Source organism: Pteropus medius, unplaced genomic scaffold (genome assembly GCF_902729225.1).
Source record: "Pteropus medius unplaced genomic scaffold, Ma_sr-lr_union100, whole genome shotgun sequence".
NCBI lineage: Eukaryota > Metazoa > Chordata > Mammalia > Chiroptera > Pteropodidae > Pteropus > Pteropus medius.
In genome coordinates, this window is record NW_024340696.1 from 27469339 (window position 1) to 27486722 (window position 17384).

At 34.6% G+C, this 17384-nt stretch overlaps 1 protein-coding gene across 9 annotated transcripts in view; it reads left to right on the forward strand.

Moving 5' to 3' along the window:
• The window catches only part of CEP57L1 (centrosomal protein 57 like 1), a 47330-nt gene that overhangs the window by 1975 nt on the left and 27971 nt on the right, over positions 1-17384 (forward strand). Inside the window, exon 2 of one of the 9 annotated variants that reach the window (XM_039870018.1) lies at positions 17127-17185. The exons of 7 other annotated variants lie outside the window; for them this stretch is intronic. The gene's annotated coding sequence lies outside the window, so the exon portion shown is untranslated. Of the gene's footprint in view, positions 1-17126; positions 17186-17384 lie in introns of those variants that run through there. One more of the 9 variants, XM_039870056.1, reaches the window with a different exon arrangement.

The window sequence follows — 17384 nt, forward strand, 5'->3', positions numbered from 1 at the left end:
TATCCAATCAGATTTTCTCTTAAAACCATTCAGTGTTGTCTCACTGTTCTTACAGGCAAAATTTCTTTTTAAGCCTACTGTTCTCTTTCTACCTCTCCAGCCTCACTTAGTGTACCACACTCCACCTATCTCTGCTTCAGCCATACAGATCTTTCTTCAGTAACTGAGTCTCATATTCCCTTTTATCAATTCACTCAACAAATACCTGTTGAGTACTACTGTATAATGGAACATTGAAGATATACCACCGAACACAATATACAAAATGCCTACTCTCATAGAGCTTGCATTCTACTAACAAGGGATAGACAATAAATATGTAGAATAGTAAATAAAGACAAATGCATAGAGGAAAATAATCAATTCGTAAGGGGAATTGGAGTGCTAAGTGAGGGAGGCGGCAAGGTACATTTTTAAATAAGGTGATCAGAGAAGACCTAATTGAAAAGGAGACATTTGAGGGCATCTGAAGTAGGAAGAGTAAGCCCTTCAGATGCCTGGATGAAGAACGTTCGTGTGAAGAGAACAGCTAAGCCACTACAAAGACCTATGGGAAGGAGCAAAGGTCTGTGGGCCCTCTCATTTGAGAAATAGTGGTATGGCTGGAGCAGAAATGCAGGGGAAGAGGATAACATGAGGTCACAGAGGAAGGCAGTCATGTAGGTGATTGAAAGAACTTTGACTTTTTGATTGAGATAGGAAGCCATTGGAGAATTTTGAGTAGATGAGTTGCACGATCTGGTATTTTTAAATGATTACTTCTTTTAAGTTGTGTTGAGCATAGTTCATGGGGAAGCAAGGACGGAAGCGGAGACAGTGGTTAGGAAGCTAAAATAATAATTCAGGTGAGAGATGATAGTGGTAGCTTGGACCGTGGTGATAACAATAGAGGCAGTGGGAAGAGGCCAGAGTCTGGATGTATTATGATAGTACAGATTGGATATAAGATATAGAGTAAAAGAGTCAAAGATGACTGCAATTTTTAGCCCGAGCAACTAGAAGGACGGAATTGCCATTTAGTGTCATGGGAAAGTCTCCAGATTTGCGTATTGGAGTTAAGAGGAATAACCAGGAGTTTAGTTTGCCCATGTTAGGTTTGAGGTGCCTCTAAGACATTCAAGTAGAGGTGTGGAGTAAGACAATTGGATAAACGAGTCCAGAGATGAGAGGAAAGATATGGCAGTAGATATAATTTGGAATGAGAAATTATAGTGTTTTGACAGCAGTTAAAGCCTGAGAATGGTTGGTATCAAAAAGAGGCATTGAGTTTGGGTTGATTTTTGAGTTATCTACAAAGGTGACTGTACAGGAGTGGCCAGTGTACAAAGGCAAACCCATTTGTCCTAGAAGCCAAGTGACAGTGATTAAGGAGGAAGTCATGCTAAATTATGTTAAATGCTGCTCTCAGTCAAGTGAAATGAGGATTGATAATTGACTACTACATTTAGCAATGTGGAAGTTATTAAGGATCTTGAAAACAATTTTGGTGGAGGAAAGGTATAAAAGCCAGGTGGGCATTTTATTTTAAGAGAGAATGGAAGAACTGGAGAAGGTAAATATGAATGCAGCATCTCTCGTACTGTTTTTTTGTTTGTTTGTTTTTTATCAAGGCTTTTCTAGCCTCAATCTTTGACTCCTCTTCCTGCAGATCTTAGCTCATATTTTGCTTTCTCAAAGCAGTTTACCTGATCTGATTAAATGCCCCTATTATAAATATACTCTTATTGTGCCATATACCTTTACTTGCTAATAAGTTCCAAATTTAGTTTTACAGTTGTCTGTGTGATAATTTGATTAAAGTGTGTTTGCTTCTGAAGCTTAAGCACACAAGAGCAGTGACTGCCAGTTTTTGCTCTTGCTCATGATCTCCAGCTCTGAGTACAGTGCCTGGCATCAAGTATGAACTTAATATTTGATGAATGAATGGAAGAAAAATATGTCACAGAATTCTCAAAGGTATTGCATATTTAACTGTTGTTTACAAAAAAAAGATAATAGATGGAAGAAGGTGCTTTCTAATGAAAACATTTTAGAATGTTTTCTTAAAAGAAAAGAGAGCAAAACTTAAAAGAGAGCAACACTTGCTAGTGAGTTGTAGTTCTTACCTCATGAGATAGGATTCGCTAATATTTTTACTATGTTCTTGCATACCTCATCCTGCTAGGTATAGGAGTATTGTCAAACGAACTCCAAGAGTCCGGAGGCTTTGACTAGAAATAAATGATAAAGGATCTTAGGGTTTGCAAGCCAGAAACACAACTAGACAAAACCCCAGAAGTGTTCCAAAGAAGAAAGAAAAGTTAAGAGTTCTTATAGTAAAGTAAAAAGTGCTTCAGTCCTGCACGCTTAGCCCTAAGATTGGTCCAGGATGGTTATCAGTCACATGGTTATAGTCTGGTTGATGGATGCGAGGTGGTCTGGAGAAAGGGTGCCAGGAGTTTTGGTCATATCCAGTGTTCTGGATAATGGATGTAAGATGGTCTGGATACGTGAGTTCTTCATGGAGTAATCAGAGGGTTATCTGGAGGTCTGATATATGTTCAGGCATTGTCACAGGTTTGGTAAATTCAAAAGTTTAAGTTCCCAGGCTAGTTAAAACAAAGTAGAATCATTTCCTCATACCTCAACCTATCTAATTTTAGTAATTTAGCAGCTTGACTATAGTGACTCCATTTTACTACTTCCCTGTTCCTCAGTATGTGTGTGTGTGTGTGTGTGTGTGTATTATAGAGTACATGTAGAGGAGAAAAGAGTATATATGTGGAGGAGTTGCCTCTTTAAATGAATAGTGCTCTAGTCAAGGAAAAAACTGACTTCATTATAAAATTTATTAATGAATTTTCTATTAAAAAACAGGGCTCCTAAGGCTTATGGGCTTAGAAACACAATCTTGCTAACTGTACCAGAGTTTGTAAGATTTAGAGTGATACAGGTGACTGATGAATTGATCATGATGCCAGTTTATTAATATATTTTGAGATATTTGCCAAGTCTATAGCATACTGATTCTCTGACCAGGGGTTTTCTCTGTAGGAAAATTACATGAGGAATCAGCAGGTTGCTTAGGAGCTTGAAATCAAGACAAAGAATATTAGATATATGTTGTGGTCACTTAATAGCATTAAGCTGTAAGAACCTCTACAGTAGAGCTTTACTTGCCTCCAATTTTTGCCTTCTCTGAGTTGTTTTTTTCTATTTTTCTATTCCTGACAGCTCTTCCTTTTGATGAAAATATTCTTTCTTTAAATATGTTAACATTTATATTGCAGCCTATTTGTCTCTATAAGCTAACTTTGCATAGTCTGCTCTGGTCCCTTGTGTACTGATTTATAGTTTAGCTCTCAGAGGGTAATCTTATTTCCAAGTTTTCTTAGGCCCCACGTCTCATATGGGATACATTGATCTTGAGCTCAGCACAAAGTCTGAACTATAGATATATATTTGGAAACTATCAGACTATCGGAATATTTTGTTTTATTTTCCTTTAAGCTACTATATCTAAGTGCTTACCATGTTTCAGGCACTCTGTTAAATGTTTTGCGTATATATTCTTTTATCCTTACATAGATTAAAAAAAAAAAAAGTAGAATCGATCCAACGCCTACTCCTACCCACTACTGACTATGAAGAGGATACAGGATAGAAGAGATCCAGGGTAGTTTGAAACTAACCAGAGAAGGAAGAGAACAACCACGAGATAGGCAACCATGGGATTCAAAAATTTCAAGAAGGAATGACTAGTCGATACGCAGAATGCTACTAACATGTCTAGAAAGCTAAAATTTCTAGATAGTTTGACAATTAGTAGTCCCTGTTACAGTACCATATATGCATCTGGCATATATTTCCATATAAATATTGAATTGTTATGCTGTATTGAGATAAAGATTGATTTGGAGTGGCCTGTAGGGTAAAACGATGCTGTTCCCTGAGGATAGGAGAATCTCTCATTCAGCCTCTAGAAGGAACATGTAGGTTCCAGATTAGAATATAACTTGGATAAAGGGATTTAAGTGGAGATGGATAACTCAAGATTTCTCTGGGCTTCTATTTCCTCAGCTTAATCTTTAAGGAGGGGATATGGTAAACATGAATTCTTGGGTGCTAGGTGCTAAAATAGTGCTCATCAGTTGAAGTTAGATCAGGAACTAGGATCAAATGGGACCTAAAAGCCCCAGAGAGAAAATCCTAACTTTTCAGATACACTACCTGGTTTCCGTTTGGTGTCTGCACTTTCTTCTCTTTTATTATCCTCTAGCATTGGTAAAGTCTTATGTCTTATTTAAACATTATAATTTATCTTTGCCATATCAAGACATATAAGGGAAAGAGTATTATAGTCATGGATCTAACTAGAGAAGAGCTTTATAAAGGGAGCAGCGCCCTTTTCTCAGTGTGAAGGGACAGTGATAATAAGATCTTCAAGGGGAAAGTGAATTTTGGAGGACAAGAATTGGAACTCATGGATTTAATTCATAAGTTCTGCCTGTGGAGATTATTCTTCCATTGTCAGCCTCAGAAGATAGGGGTTTTAGTAAAGAAAGCAAGGCAGTTTTCCTTCACCAGTGACCTTTTCCATTGCACTTGCAGGGGAATGAAGGGATGGAGGCCAGATATTTGTATTCATTCAGTATTTATTGAAAACCTATTATGGACAAGTTCTATGATTGGCATTAAGTATGCAGAAACATACATATGACGCTGCCCTTAAGAACTACACTTAAGAAGCGTACCTTCTACATGGATTATAGACCTTTTCTTTGAAGAAGCTTGGCTGAACAGTGAGGGATAGAGATAGGGTAGTAGCTGAAGGTCTGTCTGAGAAATAATGAGGGAAGGAGGTAGAAAGAATCAGCGGGATTTAGTGACTATTTGGAAATGAGAGAGAAAAAAAGAAAATGCCTGGGATGACTACTATTCAGATGGTTAAGAGTAACTTCTTCCATTAATCAGAGAGAGAATGTACTAGAAAGAACAGTCTTGGGATGGAAAGATACTGAGTCCAAGTTTGGACATGTTAATCATCTTGTTTGAGGGATTTATGAGTCGTTCAGGTGAACAATACCCAATACTGCAGCTTCTGTACGTGAAACCCTAACTGTGGTAAGATGTAGCTGTAGATTCAAACAGTGAGAAGACCTTGGGTCTAGGAGTCACAGAATCTTGGATTTGAATCCCTACTACTTCTTACTAGCAGTGTGAATTTGGCCAATTGTTTAACCTCAACTATCTTTGAATGTGAGAGTTGAGATAGTCTTAGTTTTCCTGCCTGTAAAAGGTGGTTAGTACCTACCTTCTTAGGACTGCTGTGAAGAGTTAATGAGACAATTTATATAAAGTTTTAGATTAGCGTCTGGCATATATTGACACTCAAGAAAAAATGTCTTTTAAAATGATCGTCTTTTTGTGAAATAATATCTGTCGTTCAATTTGAGATTAATGAGATATTTATAAAGTACTTTATAGTTGAACTGAAAAATGCTATTTTGTATAATCCTATTGTTGACATTCTCTAAGATTGTATAATGAGAGTCTTGAATTATATTTAACTTTTGTCAAGTTTGCAACTTGACAAATAACATTTTGCATTTTAATAATATTTTAATAATATTTTGCATTTTAAGCTTTAATTGGGGAAAGTTACCATAAATACAAATATAGCAATTATGATTTTTCTCCTAAAACAGCAACATAAATGATTATATTTCTGAGCAAGGACTCTGTGTCCAGCCTTGTTATTTAATATGATAGTTTTACACTCCTTAATTCAGAGTTCTCGCTTTAATAATATCTGCCTTATTTTTGCTGCAACGAATAAAGTAAATAGATGTTGTGGAATCTAGAACTTCTCTAGGTTGGTAAATTTTCGTAAGTACATTTTACTTATTATTTCTTGCAACATTGAGAGGAAATGTACATGTCAGTGGAATAGTTGGCACTATGTTTTTTGTTTTTTTAATTTTTATTTTTCGATTACAGCTGACACAAATATTAGTTTCAGGTATATGACATAATTATTAGTCATACATCATAAATACATTTTAGGAGACTGTCGGGGAAACAGGATTGATGGCTGAGAACAGATTGAAATGTTTTGCTAACTTTGGGGAGAAGCAACATAGCATTCTCATGAGACCATTGACTTTAGAGTTAGACTTTCAAATCTTTGCCTCTGCCATTTACCTTATATAGATCGCTAAACTTTCTAAAACCTCATTTTCTTCATCTTTAGAATACAGTACATTTTATTATCCATTGTTATATTTCTGACCTTTGAGTATACCAAATTTAAGATCTTTGCATATGCTGTTTTTTCTACTCACAGTACCATTACCTGAGATTTTCACATGACTGTCTTCCTTACTGTTGTGGACTCATCTCAAAATCCCTGTCCTCAGAGGTCTTACCTGACCACTCTTAATTACCCTTTCTAATTTTCCTCAAAGCAATTCAGCTATCCACTTGAACATATTTGTTTCATGTTTACTTTGTGTTCTTCCATATGAGGATATATGCTTCTTGAGAGCTAGAACTCTGTCTTGTTTATCATTATACTCCCAATGCTTCAAATAGTGATTCACACATGGTAGATGTTCCCTAAATACTTGACCCACTGGCTAACTACCTACCTCATAGGCTTGGCAAGAAAACTCTATAAGATAATATATGTAATGCATATAAGTGCTTGGCACTATTTCCTCTGTTTGTATGTTTGTTTCTTTGTTTTCCTATGTCTTATCTGATTTCTAAACAGTTTTGAGACATCTGCTTAACACACACACAATCTAATAGTTATAATTATCATTATTAACAGTTAATATTCACAGTATGTTTACTCTGTGCTTGTATTATGCTAGTTGATTTACATAAATTTTCTTTTTAAGCCTTACAGTAACCCCATGAAGTTGATTTTTATCCCCATTTTTATAGGTAAGGAAGCTGAGAGCCAGAGAGTTTAAATAACTTGTCCCAACTCATTTGGATAAATAGCTAGGTCCATGATTGCTAGATCTTACATTAATCTTATGTTTAACTTTCTGATAAGTTCCCAACTCTCTTCCAAAATGGCTATACCATTTTGCATCCCCACCAGCAATGAATGAGAGTTCCTGTTGTTCTACAACCTCATCAGCATTTGGTATTGTCTGTGTTTTGGTTTTTAGCCATTGTAGTAGGTATGTAATGGTGTCATTTTAATTTGCAATACCCTAATGACGTATAATATTGAGCATTTTTTCATATGCCTATTGAGTGAGGTGTCTTTTTCAGATCTTTTGCCCATTTTAAGTGGGTGGTTCATTTTCTTACTGTATATTTTGGACACAAGTTTTTCATCAGATAATGTGTTTTTCAGATATTTTCTTCCAGTTGCATGTTTTGTCATTCTCTTGACAGTGTCTTTTGCAAAGTAGAAGTCTTTAATTTTAATGAAAGCAAACTTACCAGTTTCTCTTTCATGGATTGTGCTTTTGGTCTTGTATCTACAAAGTCATTGTCAAACCCAATGTCACCTAGATTTTCTCTTATGAGTCTTCCAGAAGTTTTATAGTTTGTGTTTTATGTTATAGGTTTATGATACATTTTGAGTTAATTTTTTGTGAAGGGTTCTAGGTCTGTGCCTAGGTTCATTTATATTTTTATTAATATAATTTCTGTTGAATCTGAAATTATTATTTTAATTAATAATATTAAAAGGCAAAAAAAAAAGTGTCCTGAATCTTTACAACCATGTAAGTGTTATTCTTCAAAACTGTTCTTTGGAAAAGAAGCTTGAAGTCAGCCCAAAGATGGGGCCAGGGATTGCTTTATCTGGAGCACGTCAAGAGACTAAACTAACAGTTCCATTTTAGTGTTGCTCTCCTGTTATCTGTTGTTAACATGTGCAGGTGGCTGAGTGCTGTATGTGCAAATTGTTAGTCAGGGAGACTTCCTACAATTAGGAATATTTTTCTCCAGTTGAAACACTCTGTTATTTGTCCACATTGCTGTTTCTTTGCTACTTTTCTGCCTAGTCATATGGGTTTGCAAAAATCCACCTGTGGTTTCTCTCAGTTTCGCCCTTTTATACTAAGAAACACTGAAGCCAGTGATATACAATGACTGACTTCAATTTTTAAGTTTTTAGAGGAAATTTTCCTAATGATCTACCAGTTAATAATGTAAGTGGTTTTGCCTCCAAATGCTCACTACTTAGTTTTTCTTATTTTGGCTTATTGGAAAATAGATTATTAACCAAGTATTATATACCTTGGTGTGTGTGTGTGTGTGTGTGTGTGTGTGTGTGTGTGTGTGACCCAAATGAATCATAAAGGCTTTCAAATTTTGAATCTTTAGATTTTATTAATGTGTTCTTAACAAAATTGATTTGAATTCTTTCCTTAACAAGATTAATTTGAATTATATTCTTTTCAGCCTTTAAAAATGCTACTTTTTGAAACCCTGTTATATATACTATTCTCAGAATATAGTCTTTCTCTTTTTTTCATGTTATCTTGCTTCTATTTTTCATGGATAGGCCATTTAAATCAAAATTCTGCATATACATATTACCTTAAGTCTGTTCTGTGAAATGTAATCTCTCAAGAGGATCCCACCTGCCCCCCGCCCCCAAAGAAAAAGTTTTCTGTTCCAAACAATTTTGAGAAATGGATGCTCTATCCCTGTTTTGGAAATTCACAATGATAGAATATTAAATATACTGACAAAATTTGCCAGTGAAGAAGTTGGTTAATTTTGTTTTACTTATTTCCCAAATTTATTTGCCTAGAAATCTACTTAATCTAAGGAATAACTCCAATTAGTATCCTATGCAACTAGTATTCCATGGAACACATTATGGTAAATATTGTTTAACAGTACGAATCTTTAGTAAGGTGTAGATCTATTATCTTTAAATAATAGAATAATTTTATTTCTTTATTTCCTTAAGTTAACTTATTTTTATAATTTGTCTCCTTCCTTTACAAGAAGGATTATCCCCTCCCCCCTAATCATACCCTTTCCTAGAGTAAATGTTTTTATTCATATAGCTCATCTTTATTGAGCCCCTAGGGAGCACATACCAGAAATACAAAGATGAAGTTCTGGCTCTTAAAGACCTCACACACTGATTTGATAGAGTAGGGGCGCCATCTATAGGGGTTACCTCCTCACATTTTTATATAATTGCAGAGATCCATGATCATCATATTGCTTCTACTTACTAAATAGCATGAGAAAAATGTTCTTAATATATATTTTTATGGACTTTATCCACTGAATCTAAAATGTCAAAGATTATAAGATACGGTATTACTTTATGTACCACAGAGAAAGAAAAATGTTGCCAAATATAATTTAAAGGTGAATTCTGATTTCAGAGATGTAAAATGTATGCATTACACATGCTAATGTTTGTTAACTATTAGACTCAAGTGTATTTTGTTTTATGTATTTCTACTACATTAAGTCCAGCAAATACTTACTGAATGACTACATAAGTCTAGTGGATAATAGAATAATGAATAAGATATGGTTTCTTGCTCTTAAAGAAGTATAGAGGAAGGCAAATGTGTGTGTACAGACATTGCTAAAATAAAACTATGTTTGTCAAAGCAACTACATTAAATCCCACAAACTATAATTAATAAATACATTGAAGATAATGCAAAATTAATTACAGTCAATGGTTTTGTAAAAGTTATAAATTACCAACTTCAAAAACCATCTATTATTAATTTTTAATTCTTTCATTGTTAGAGGTGGTTGGGGGCTTAGTGGGTAGGAGGAAGAAATGGAAAGAAATATTTATTTAGGTGTATATATATGTGTATGTTGTTCTAAAGGAGATAATGAGTTTATTTTAAAGTTTTATGTTTTTCTCAGTTGTCTCCACAGTAGATCTATTTTTAAGGGAAAACAATTCTGGTAGTTATAGTGTTTGTTTTCTTTGGAAGATTTATAAATTGAATTATACTCAGCCAAACATGTTTTTCCGTGTGTGGATTTATACAAGGGAAAAGTGTTAACCTTGAGCTGACATCTGTCTGTTGTTAACCGCTGAATTAGTTGGCCTACCTACTGCCAGTGTGTGTACTCAGGGAATGCAAACTTATTTTAATCTTAGCTTAAATAAATAACATTAAGAAAATCTCTGTTTATATATATGGGGGTGTTGTCTAAGGCTAAATATAGGGGAAAATTAGATTATCTATGATTTATGGAAAGCAATGCAGAAACAGAAAATGTACCTCATTTAGAGTCTGGAGACCTGAGTTTGAATTCTGTTTTTGCCATTCGTTAGTTGTGTGACCTTAGGCAAGTCCTCGTGTGTTCAAAAATGACTGTAATAATAGTAATGTCACTTTTTTAAAGTTGATAAGACAAAACTTGATGAATAAATAAAGGCTTTGTAAATTATAATATTTTTTAAGTGTTAGTCAATATTTAGATTTTGCCTTTTAGTACAGATATGAAGAATAAACTGTATAAGACTACATACATTTTGCATAATAAAGTTTAGCAGTTTTGATTTAACTATATGAGCTTTCATCAAAAAAAAAAAGGAAAGTAAATTTGTTTTAGATATTTACTAGAATCTCATTTTCTCCCTATGAAGCATTTAAAAGATATTTTTATTAACAATGTAGTAGGCAAATTGATATACATGTTATTCTCTTAATCTGTATATGTACAGTTCCTATTTTTTTCTAGGTCTTTTTGTCATAAAGCTTTAATAAGAAGTTAACCAAGAGAAAATTTGATTATCCTAAAGTATTGTAGACTAGAAGAATAGTCTCAAGACATGGTTGAGAATTCTGAACTTTAGGATTTTTGTCTCAGTCTAAGCAAAGCTCAAGGTAGTTTGACAATATATATCAGGGACATTCAATCTGTCTTTAACCTAACACTACCATTTCTAGATTATCCTAATAAAAAAAAATTGCAATTTATATATTTATCTACTGCCATTAAAAAACATACTTTAAAACACTATATAATGACAAGAAAATGTTTATCATGTATTATTAAGTAGAGAAGCAATTTACGTAGACATTGTGTGGTACAATCCTAACTTTGATTAAATTACTAAAACACTGATTTATTTAATAGATACCAAAATAGTAACAGTATTTTAACAATCTCAGGCAGGTAGAATTTATAGTGATTTTAATTTTCTTCTGTTATTTCCAAATTTTGTAGATGAGCATGTATTACTTTTGTAATCAAACCTCTTTTCAGATACTTTCACTCTAGTCTCTCAGCTAGCACAGTGAAATATCATGGATATATATATATAATGTAAGTATAAGTAGTAAGCAGTATTCATGATTGGATTTACCACTGCACATGCCTTCAGCTGTACTTTTTGGTTTTCGCCATGCTCAAATCCTGTCTTTTGATGGACTATAATTTGCAGCTTTTAATCAAAGTTTTTAATTAAAAGATGAAAGTTGGTTATATTAAGGGAGGCTAGGGCTATCTTAGCCTGGGCCGGAGTGGCAGACTTGGCCAACTACTATGATCAAAGCAGCATTGGAGGGTCAATTCCATTTTTTATGGAGCACCAAATTTTTATTAGTTTAGATCAAGTTCAAAGCCCCAAGTTGTTTAGGCATTGCATTTATTTTCCCTAAGCTTGAGACCTCTTCCACGGTCTACCTCCATCTCTCAGCACAAAGTCTGGCACGTGTTAGGCACTCTGCAGATGTTATTAGAACTGAAATGGAGTGAAAACTGGAAATTATACAAATTCCTAACATTAGATTTACTGAAGTCATCTCAATATTAAATGAACTGAATTATGCAGACAAAGTCACAAGCAGCCTCTATTTGGATGCAAGGGAAGTTCTTAGGAGCAATAAAGATCTCATGTTTAGCCATCATCTTTTCTATGCCTCTTGTGTTTTGGCTGCTAGGGGTACATTGGAAGGCCCCCAGCACTTTCAGTATTTGGCACAGTCAGCTAGGAGTAAATTTGGAAAGTGGTGAAGAACTAGAATGTTTAAGAAGAAGGTAATACAAATTTTCACAGATGCATTTAAAGTAAAATATATTTTGATCATCTTAATTAATCTTCCACCTCAGCTAGACCAGAAATTCAGGTTTTGTCCTTTTGCTCCCCGTGCTATTCAACAACATATGCTATTTCTCATATTAAGACCTTAACAGCTATGCCAACAAGTCTAGTTTGAACAAAAGTAAGGGCTTAATGATGTCTCTACAAATCATTCTGTCAACAATGCTGTCTGTTGGTAGATTACTGCAGCTCTTTCGATCAGTAAGTAGTTCACTTCAGACAGATGGCTCAGAAGTCGGTGTGGTTAAGATACTGCAGCTTGCTAATAGGAACAAGAATTGGAATGATGAATATGGACCACTGAATGCCAAGGAAAACAAAGTATCACCAACCTAGGTGTTTGTGTTGCTTTTTGACAGAATAACTCAGACACTGTTGTTAGTGACTAAAACCCTCTTTTGTCTGAATGGCATAGACATCTTCCTTTTACCTTATATTGAGGTGACTTGTCAGTAGGATTTATCTTGGAGCTTTGCTTGGCTTTTAATCATTTCAGTTTAGCAGGCATTTATTAAGTATTGAATTAGGTGCTAAGGTTATAAAAGTAAATGAAATTTGATCTCTGTCCTCATGCCTTTCAGTTTAATGGGCAAGACATGAAAAGATTATCTCAATATATAAAGCATATAGGTATGCACAGAGGAGAATTAATTAGCCCAGCTTCAGGGAGCCAGGAAAGTGAAAGCTTCATGGATAGATTAACTGATAAACTATGTCTTACATAATGAGTAAGAATATTCTAGGAAGAGAGAACAATATGAACACTAGAAACAGGAGAGGCAGGAGAAAAGAACTAGATAAGTAGAGAACTGGTCGTAGAGAATGTACTTGATCTTTATTCTGAAGGCAGTGATGAGTCACTGAAGAGTTAAGCATGGAAATGATGTGGCTGGATTGTAATTTTAAATAGATCACTCTAGAGGTAGAATAGAGGGTAGGTTCAGTGGGACAGGATTAGTAGCTGGAAAATCACTTTAGAAGGCCATTGTAATAGTCCAGACAAAAAAATGATAAGGTCCTAGGCTGGGGCATACTTCGTCAGTGGTGGTAAGGATGGGACAGTATAGGTGACTCAATAAGTGTTGTAGGTGTTGAAATCCTTAGGACTTGAAGGTTGGGGAGTAGGAGGATGATACTATTAAGTGAGATTGAAAATATAGGAAAAACAGTTTTTAGGGGGAAGATGATATATTACATTTAAATAAGAGTTTGAGTTGCCTTCAGGACATTCAAGGGGATATGAACTCTTAGTTCAGAGAAATTATATTCAGTACTTAATTAAAAAATTATTTGAGGTAAAAATAAAATAAATCAGGGAAACCCCCAAAGAAATAATGTCACTTGAAAGGCTGAGCATAGAAAAGGTATTAGGTATAAAAAATTGGGGTTTTACAGCAGCAGTAGATTAAATATTGTGGGGGATGAAGCGTTCTATTTTGTGAAAGTCATATAGCATTTATGGATTACCTATTTGGAGACCTTAGGATATAGTATGGCTTAGTATTAAAACAATACTATAAATAATTTAGTTTTAGATAGCTCAAAAGGGATTTTTGGATTTTGTGATTTCTCATTATCATAATGCACATCAATGATTATACTGACAAAATTTTGGATGTGATATCCAAAATCTAAACATTTTTGGTATCAATAATAACTAATATTTATTGAGTGCTTACTATGAGCCAAGCTCCATTCTAAGAACTTTATGTTGACTCATTACATATAATCCCCTGAAATAGGTAGTCTTATTTATTCTCTTTTTATAAATAGGGGGAGAAAACCACAGAAAGTTTAAGAAACTTGCCTCAGATCATACAGGATTCATCCCCAAGGCATCTTGCTGTGGAGCCCACTCCTGAACCACTAGGCTGTACTGCCTTATCAAATAATAGAGGTTATAGGTACATTTGCTCAGAAGGGAGAATAGAAACATGACAATGTTTTGTATGAACAAAAGTTTCTATAAAGGTAACATTCCTAGAAATGTAAAGTTATAAGCACTTAATTATTTAGTGTCAAGAATATGTATATGTATGTGTCTGTGTGTATATATATTCATATAAGAGGGATTATGTACATTGTTTATTAGGAAGAATGGCAACCTGACAAGTCAGAAGAATTAAGGAAACAAATACAGGATGATAAATGATTACAGGGAGGGAAAGGAAGGGTTTATGTTTAAGATGACTATTTGTAAAGACTATGTTGTAAGGAAACTGAAACTCCCAGAAAAGAATGATAGTTTATTATCACTGCTACTTCTACTATTGCATATTTACATAACAGTTTATACTTTTTAAAGCAAAGAGAAAGTAAGTGACTTAACTAAGATTACATCCTATATAAGTGTCAGAAACAGGAAATAACCCAGGACTTCTGACTCAATCCAGAACTCTTTCCATGACATCATATTCCTTAGTGGAGCATGCAGATTCAGTCTTCTCCTCAAATCCATAGACATGGAGGGGGAAAGGCCAAGAAAAGAATTAGTCTATCATTAAATCAAAGAGAGTAGCAAAAGTTCAAAGGAATGAAATGGTAAGGAATGAACCAGTGCTGCTATGACAGAAAAATTACCATGCTTCTAGAATCTGATGAATCTTTCCCTCCATTGCCTGCTGATGATGTGTATACCAGGAAAGTCACCAAAAGAAAAGTGCTTAAGTATATAAATGTTTTTCTTTCTGTTCTAAAGAAGCTGTTGCTGGTGGTTATCTTCAGAGAGGGGACAGCAGCAGATGTGGTTGGGAATCAGCAGTCTAGGAGCAGAAAATTTTTACTTTTTAGTTTGTGCTTTTCTATGCTGTTTAAGTTTTGTTACCTGTGGATATATTACTTTAAAAAAAAAACATGTTAATAGAGGTTTCTGTATAATGGGATTGTGGGCCACTTTAAAATTTTTTTTAAATTAAATATTGTATAGTACACAAACTGTACTAACAAATTTCATCCCAAGAGTTACTGAGTAGGTTGAAATTGACATTCAAAGTGGATTTTCCATAGATCCACATAGAAGCAATATTTTTATAACATGGTTAGAACAGCAGTGATACTATAAAACCATTATTTCTTTGTTTCTGTGGCAAGTGAATGTTAAATTACAGGTAGGGGCGGGGGAAATTTCACTTTCTGCAGTCTTAAAAATCCCTATGCTCACATTTGCTCCTGAGTGAAAGAGGTATTCTGTCAGGGAGTGGCAAGAGTGGGAATCAGATTTGAATTCTTATATCAATTACTCTAGACAAGACTGTGCTGTGAGAGGGACTTTGAGGACCTTCAACCACTAAAAGAAGGGAGAAGCTAGTAGTGGTTGGTTATATAACTGGTTTATTTGTAAGTTTGAATTCTGGAACTCCTTGCAGTGGTTGTTTGCTGCTTATTTTCACTCTAAAGCCATTTAGCCTTCTAATGATCAGTTTGCATGATGTGCTTGCTATACAACGTTATTGCAGTTTTATAAGATCCCAGAACAACTATAGTGTATAATTTGTGCAGTTTATACTCCCCTTGGAAAAGATGGAAAATGCATGTCTGAACTAGGAATACACTGCTTTACTGGAAAATTATACAAGTGCTAAAACAATTTTTTTATGGTGGCATTGTTGAGAAGGGATTAATTTTTCTTAAAAAGATCTAGGGTACTCTGGGTATCGTGAAAACATCGTTAGTGTGTTTGTGGCCTGTGAGTGAAAGAGGGAATACCAAGTGTTGGACTGAGAGTGCAAATCATCAGCCTTAGCAGGAGCCAAGTTTTTTCTTCTCTGTTGTGTCTGGACAGTTACCATGGCCTGTGGTCAGTTTTGCAATCCAGTTCACAAAGTCCCGGAGAATGTTGAAGCATTTACATGGACTCTGGTGGTACGAGTGGTCTGATCTCACTTGTTGGTTGTTTTGTTTTGTGGGTTTTTTTTGCAGATGAGACTTTTTATATGTAGAGGAATTATAAAAAATGATTAAATGTGATGGGAAGGAAAAGGATTTTTATAATTTAATAATCTGTCTTTGTTTTATAGTTCTTTTAAAAACAAACCAACACCTGTATGGAATTATGGGGTACATTTAAAAACCATAATATAATCCGTCCTCCTCAAAGTTTCTGGGCATTCAGAATAACTTGGTATACCTTCCATTTACTGTATTTCAATGATTTTAAGACTTTTTTTCACATTTAAGAAAATTCTAAAATAAGGATGCATCTTATAATCGTTATTGGTCTGAATTGGAGTCAGATTACTTCAGAGAGCATTTGCATTTACCTCTACCAGTCATTCACACTACTACCAACTTGAGACCATTTTCAATTAAATTCAGTGTTTGGAGAGTTGATTTTTGTTTTCGTTTTTGTTTTAAACCCACTGATAGGATGAATTCAGACTTCAAAGCTGTGTAAGAACAATCTTTTGGATAAAATTTCCAGTACTTGTTGAAAGTAGAGACTTTTAAGTTTCCTTGCTCTCTCTGTGTGGTGGGTTTATTTTTCATTGATTCCACACTGCATTTGTAGCCTTTCTGTTGTTGCAGTTTTCCATGATAGATCTCCTGTTTTTATTTTTTGTACGTATGTATGTGAAACATAAAAGAATAATGCATCTTATAATAGTGGCTTAGGTTTGATAAAAGACCCATCAGACACTTGCTTAGGCCCTTACTAAACATCCCTTTTCAGAACTTGTTTACTCTTATTGTAGACACACTTCTAATAAACTCAGTGTTATTGTTATACTTTTTTTTCTCATTCGTCATCAGTGATCTTCAGACTTTAATTTGCATAAAAATCAATTGGGGAGATAAAACTATATATCTTTGGGACTTACCCCAGAGATTCTGTTTCCAAGGACCTGGATGATGCCCAGGAATCTACACTTTTAATAAATACCCTAGAGGTATTTGTACCTAAGTGACCGAAGGACTACACTTAGAGAAAGTGGTGTTCTCTGTATCTAAGTGAACACTCATAGCTTCAGCTGCCATCTATATATACTGCTGACTTCCAAATCCTTATTTTTAAACTCTTCTTCTTGGATGCCAAATTCATCTGTACAACTGACATGTCTCTCTGTTAAAGGTGGAATACACTCTGATCCAGGCCACCTGAGCTCAGGTCCCTGCTCAGCCACTTAATAGGTGTGTGATCTTAGACAAAGTTACTTCTCAGTTGCCTCATGTAAAATGAAATTAATATAAATATCTCTAGGGTTACCTTGATTCTGTAGATCAGTCCATGTAAACTTCTTTGATGAATGCCTCACATATTAAGTGTTAGCTGTTTCTATGTTGTTATTCTCCCATCACCTCAAATATATGTAAAATGAACCTTTTATAC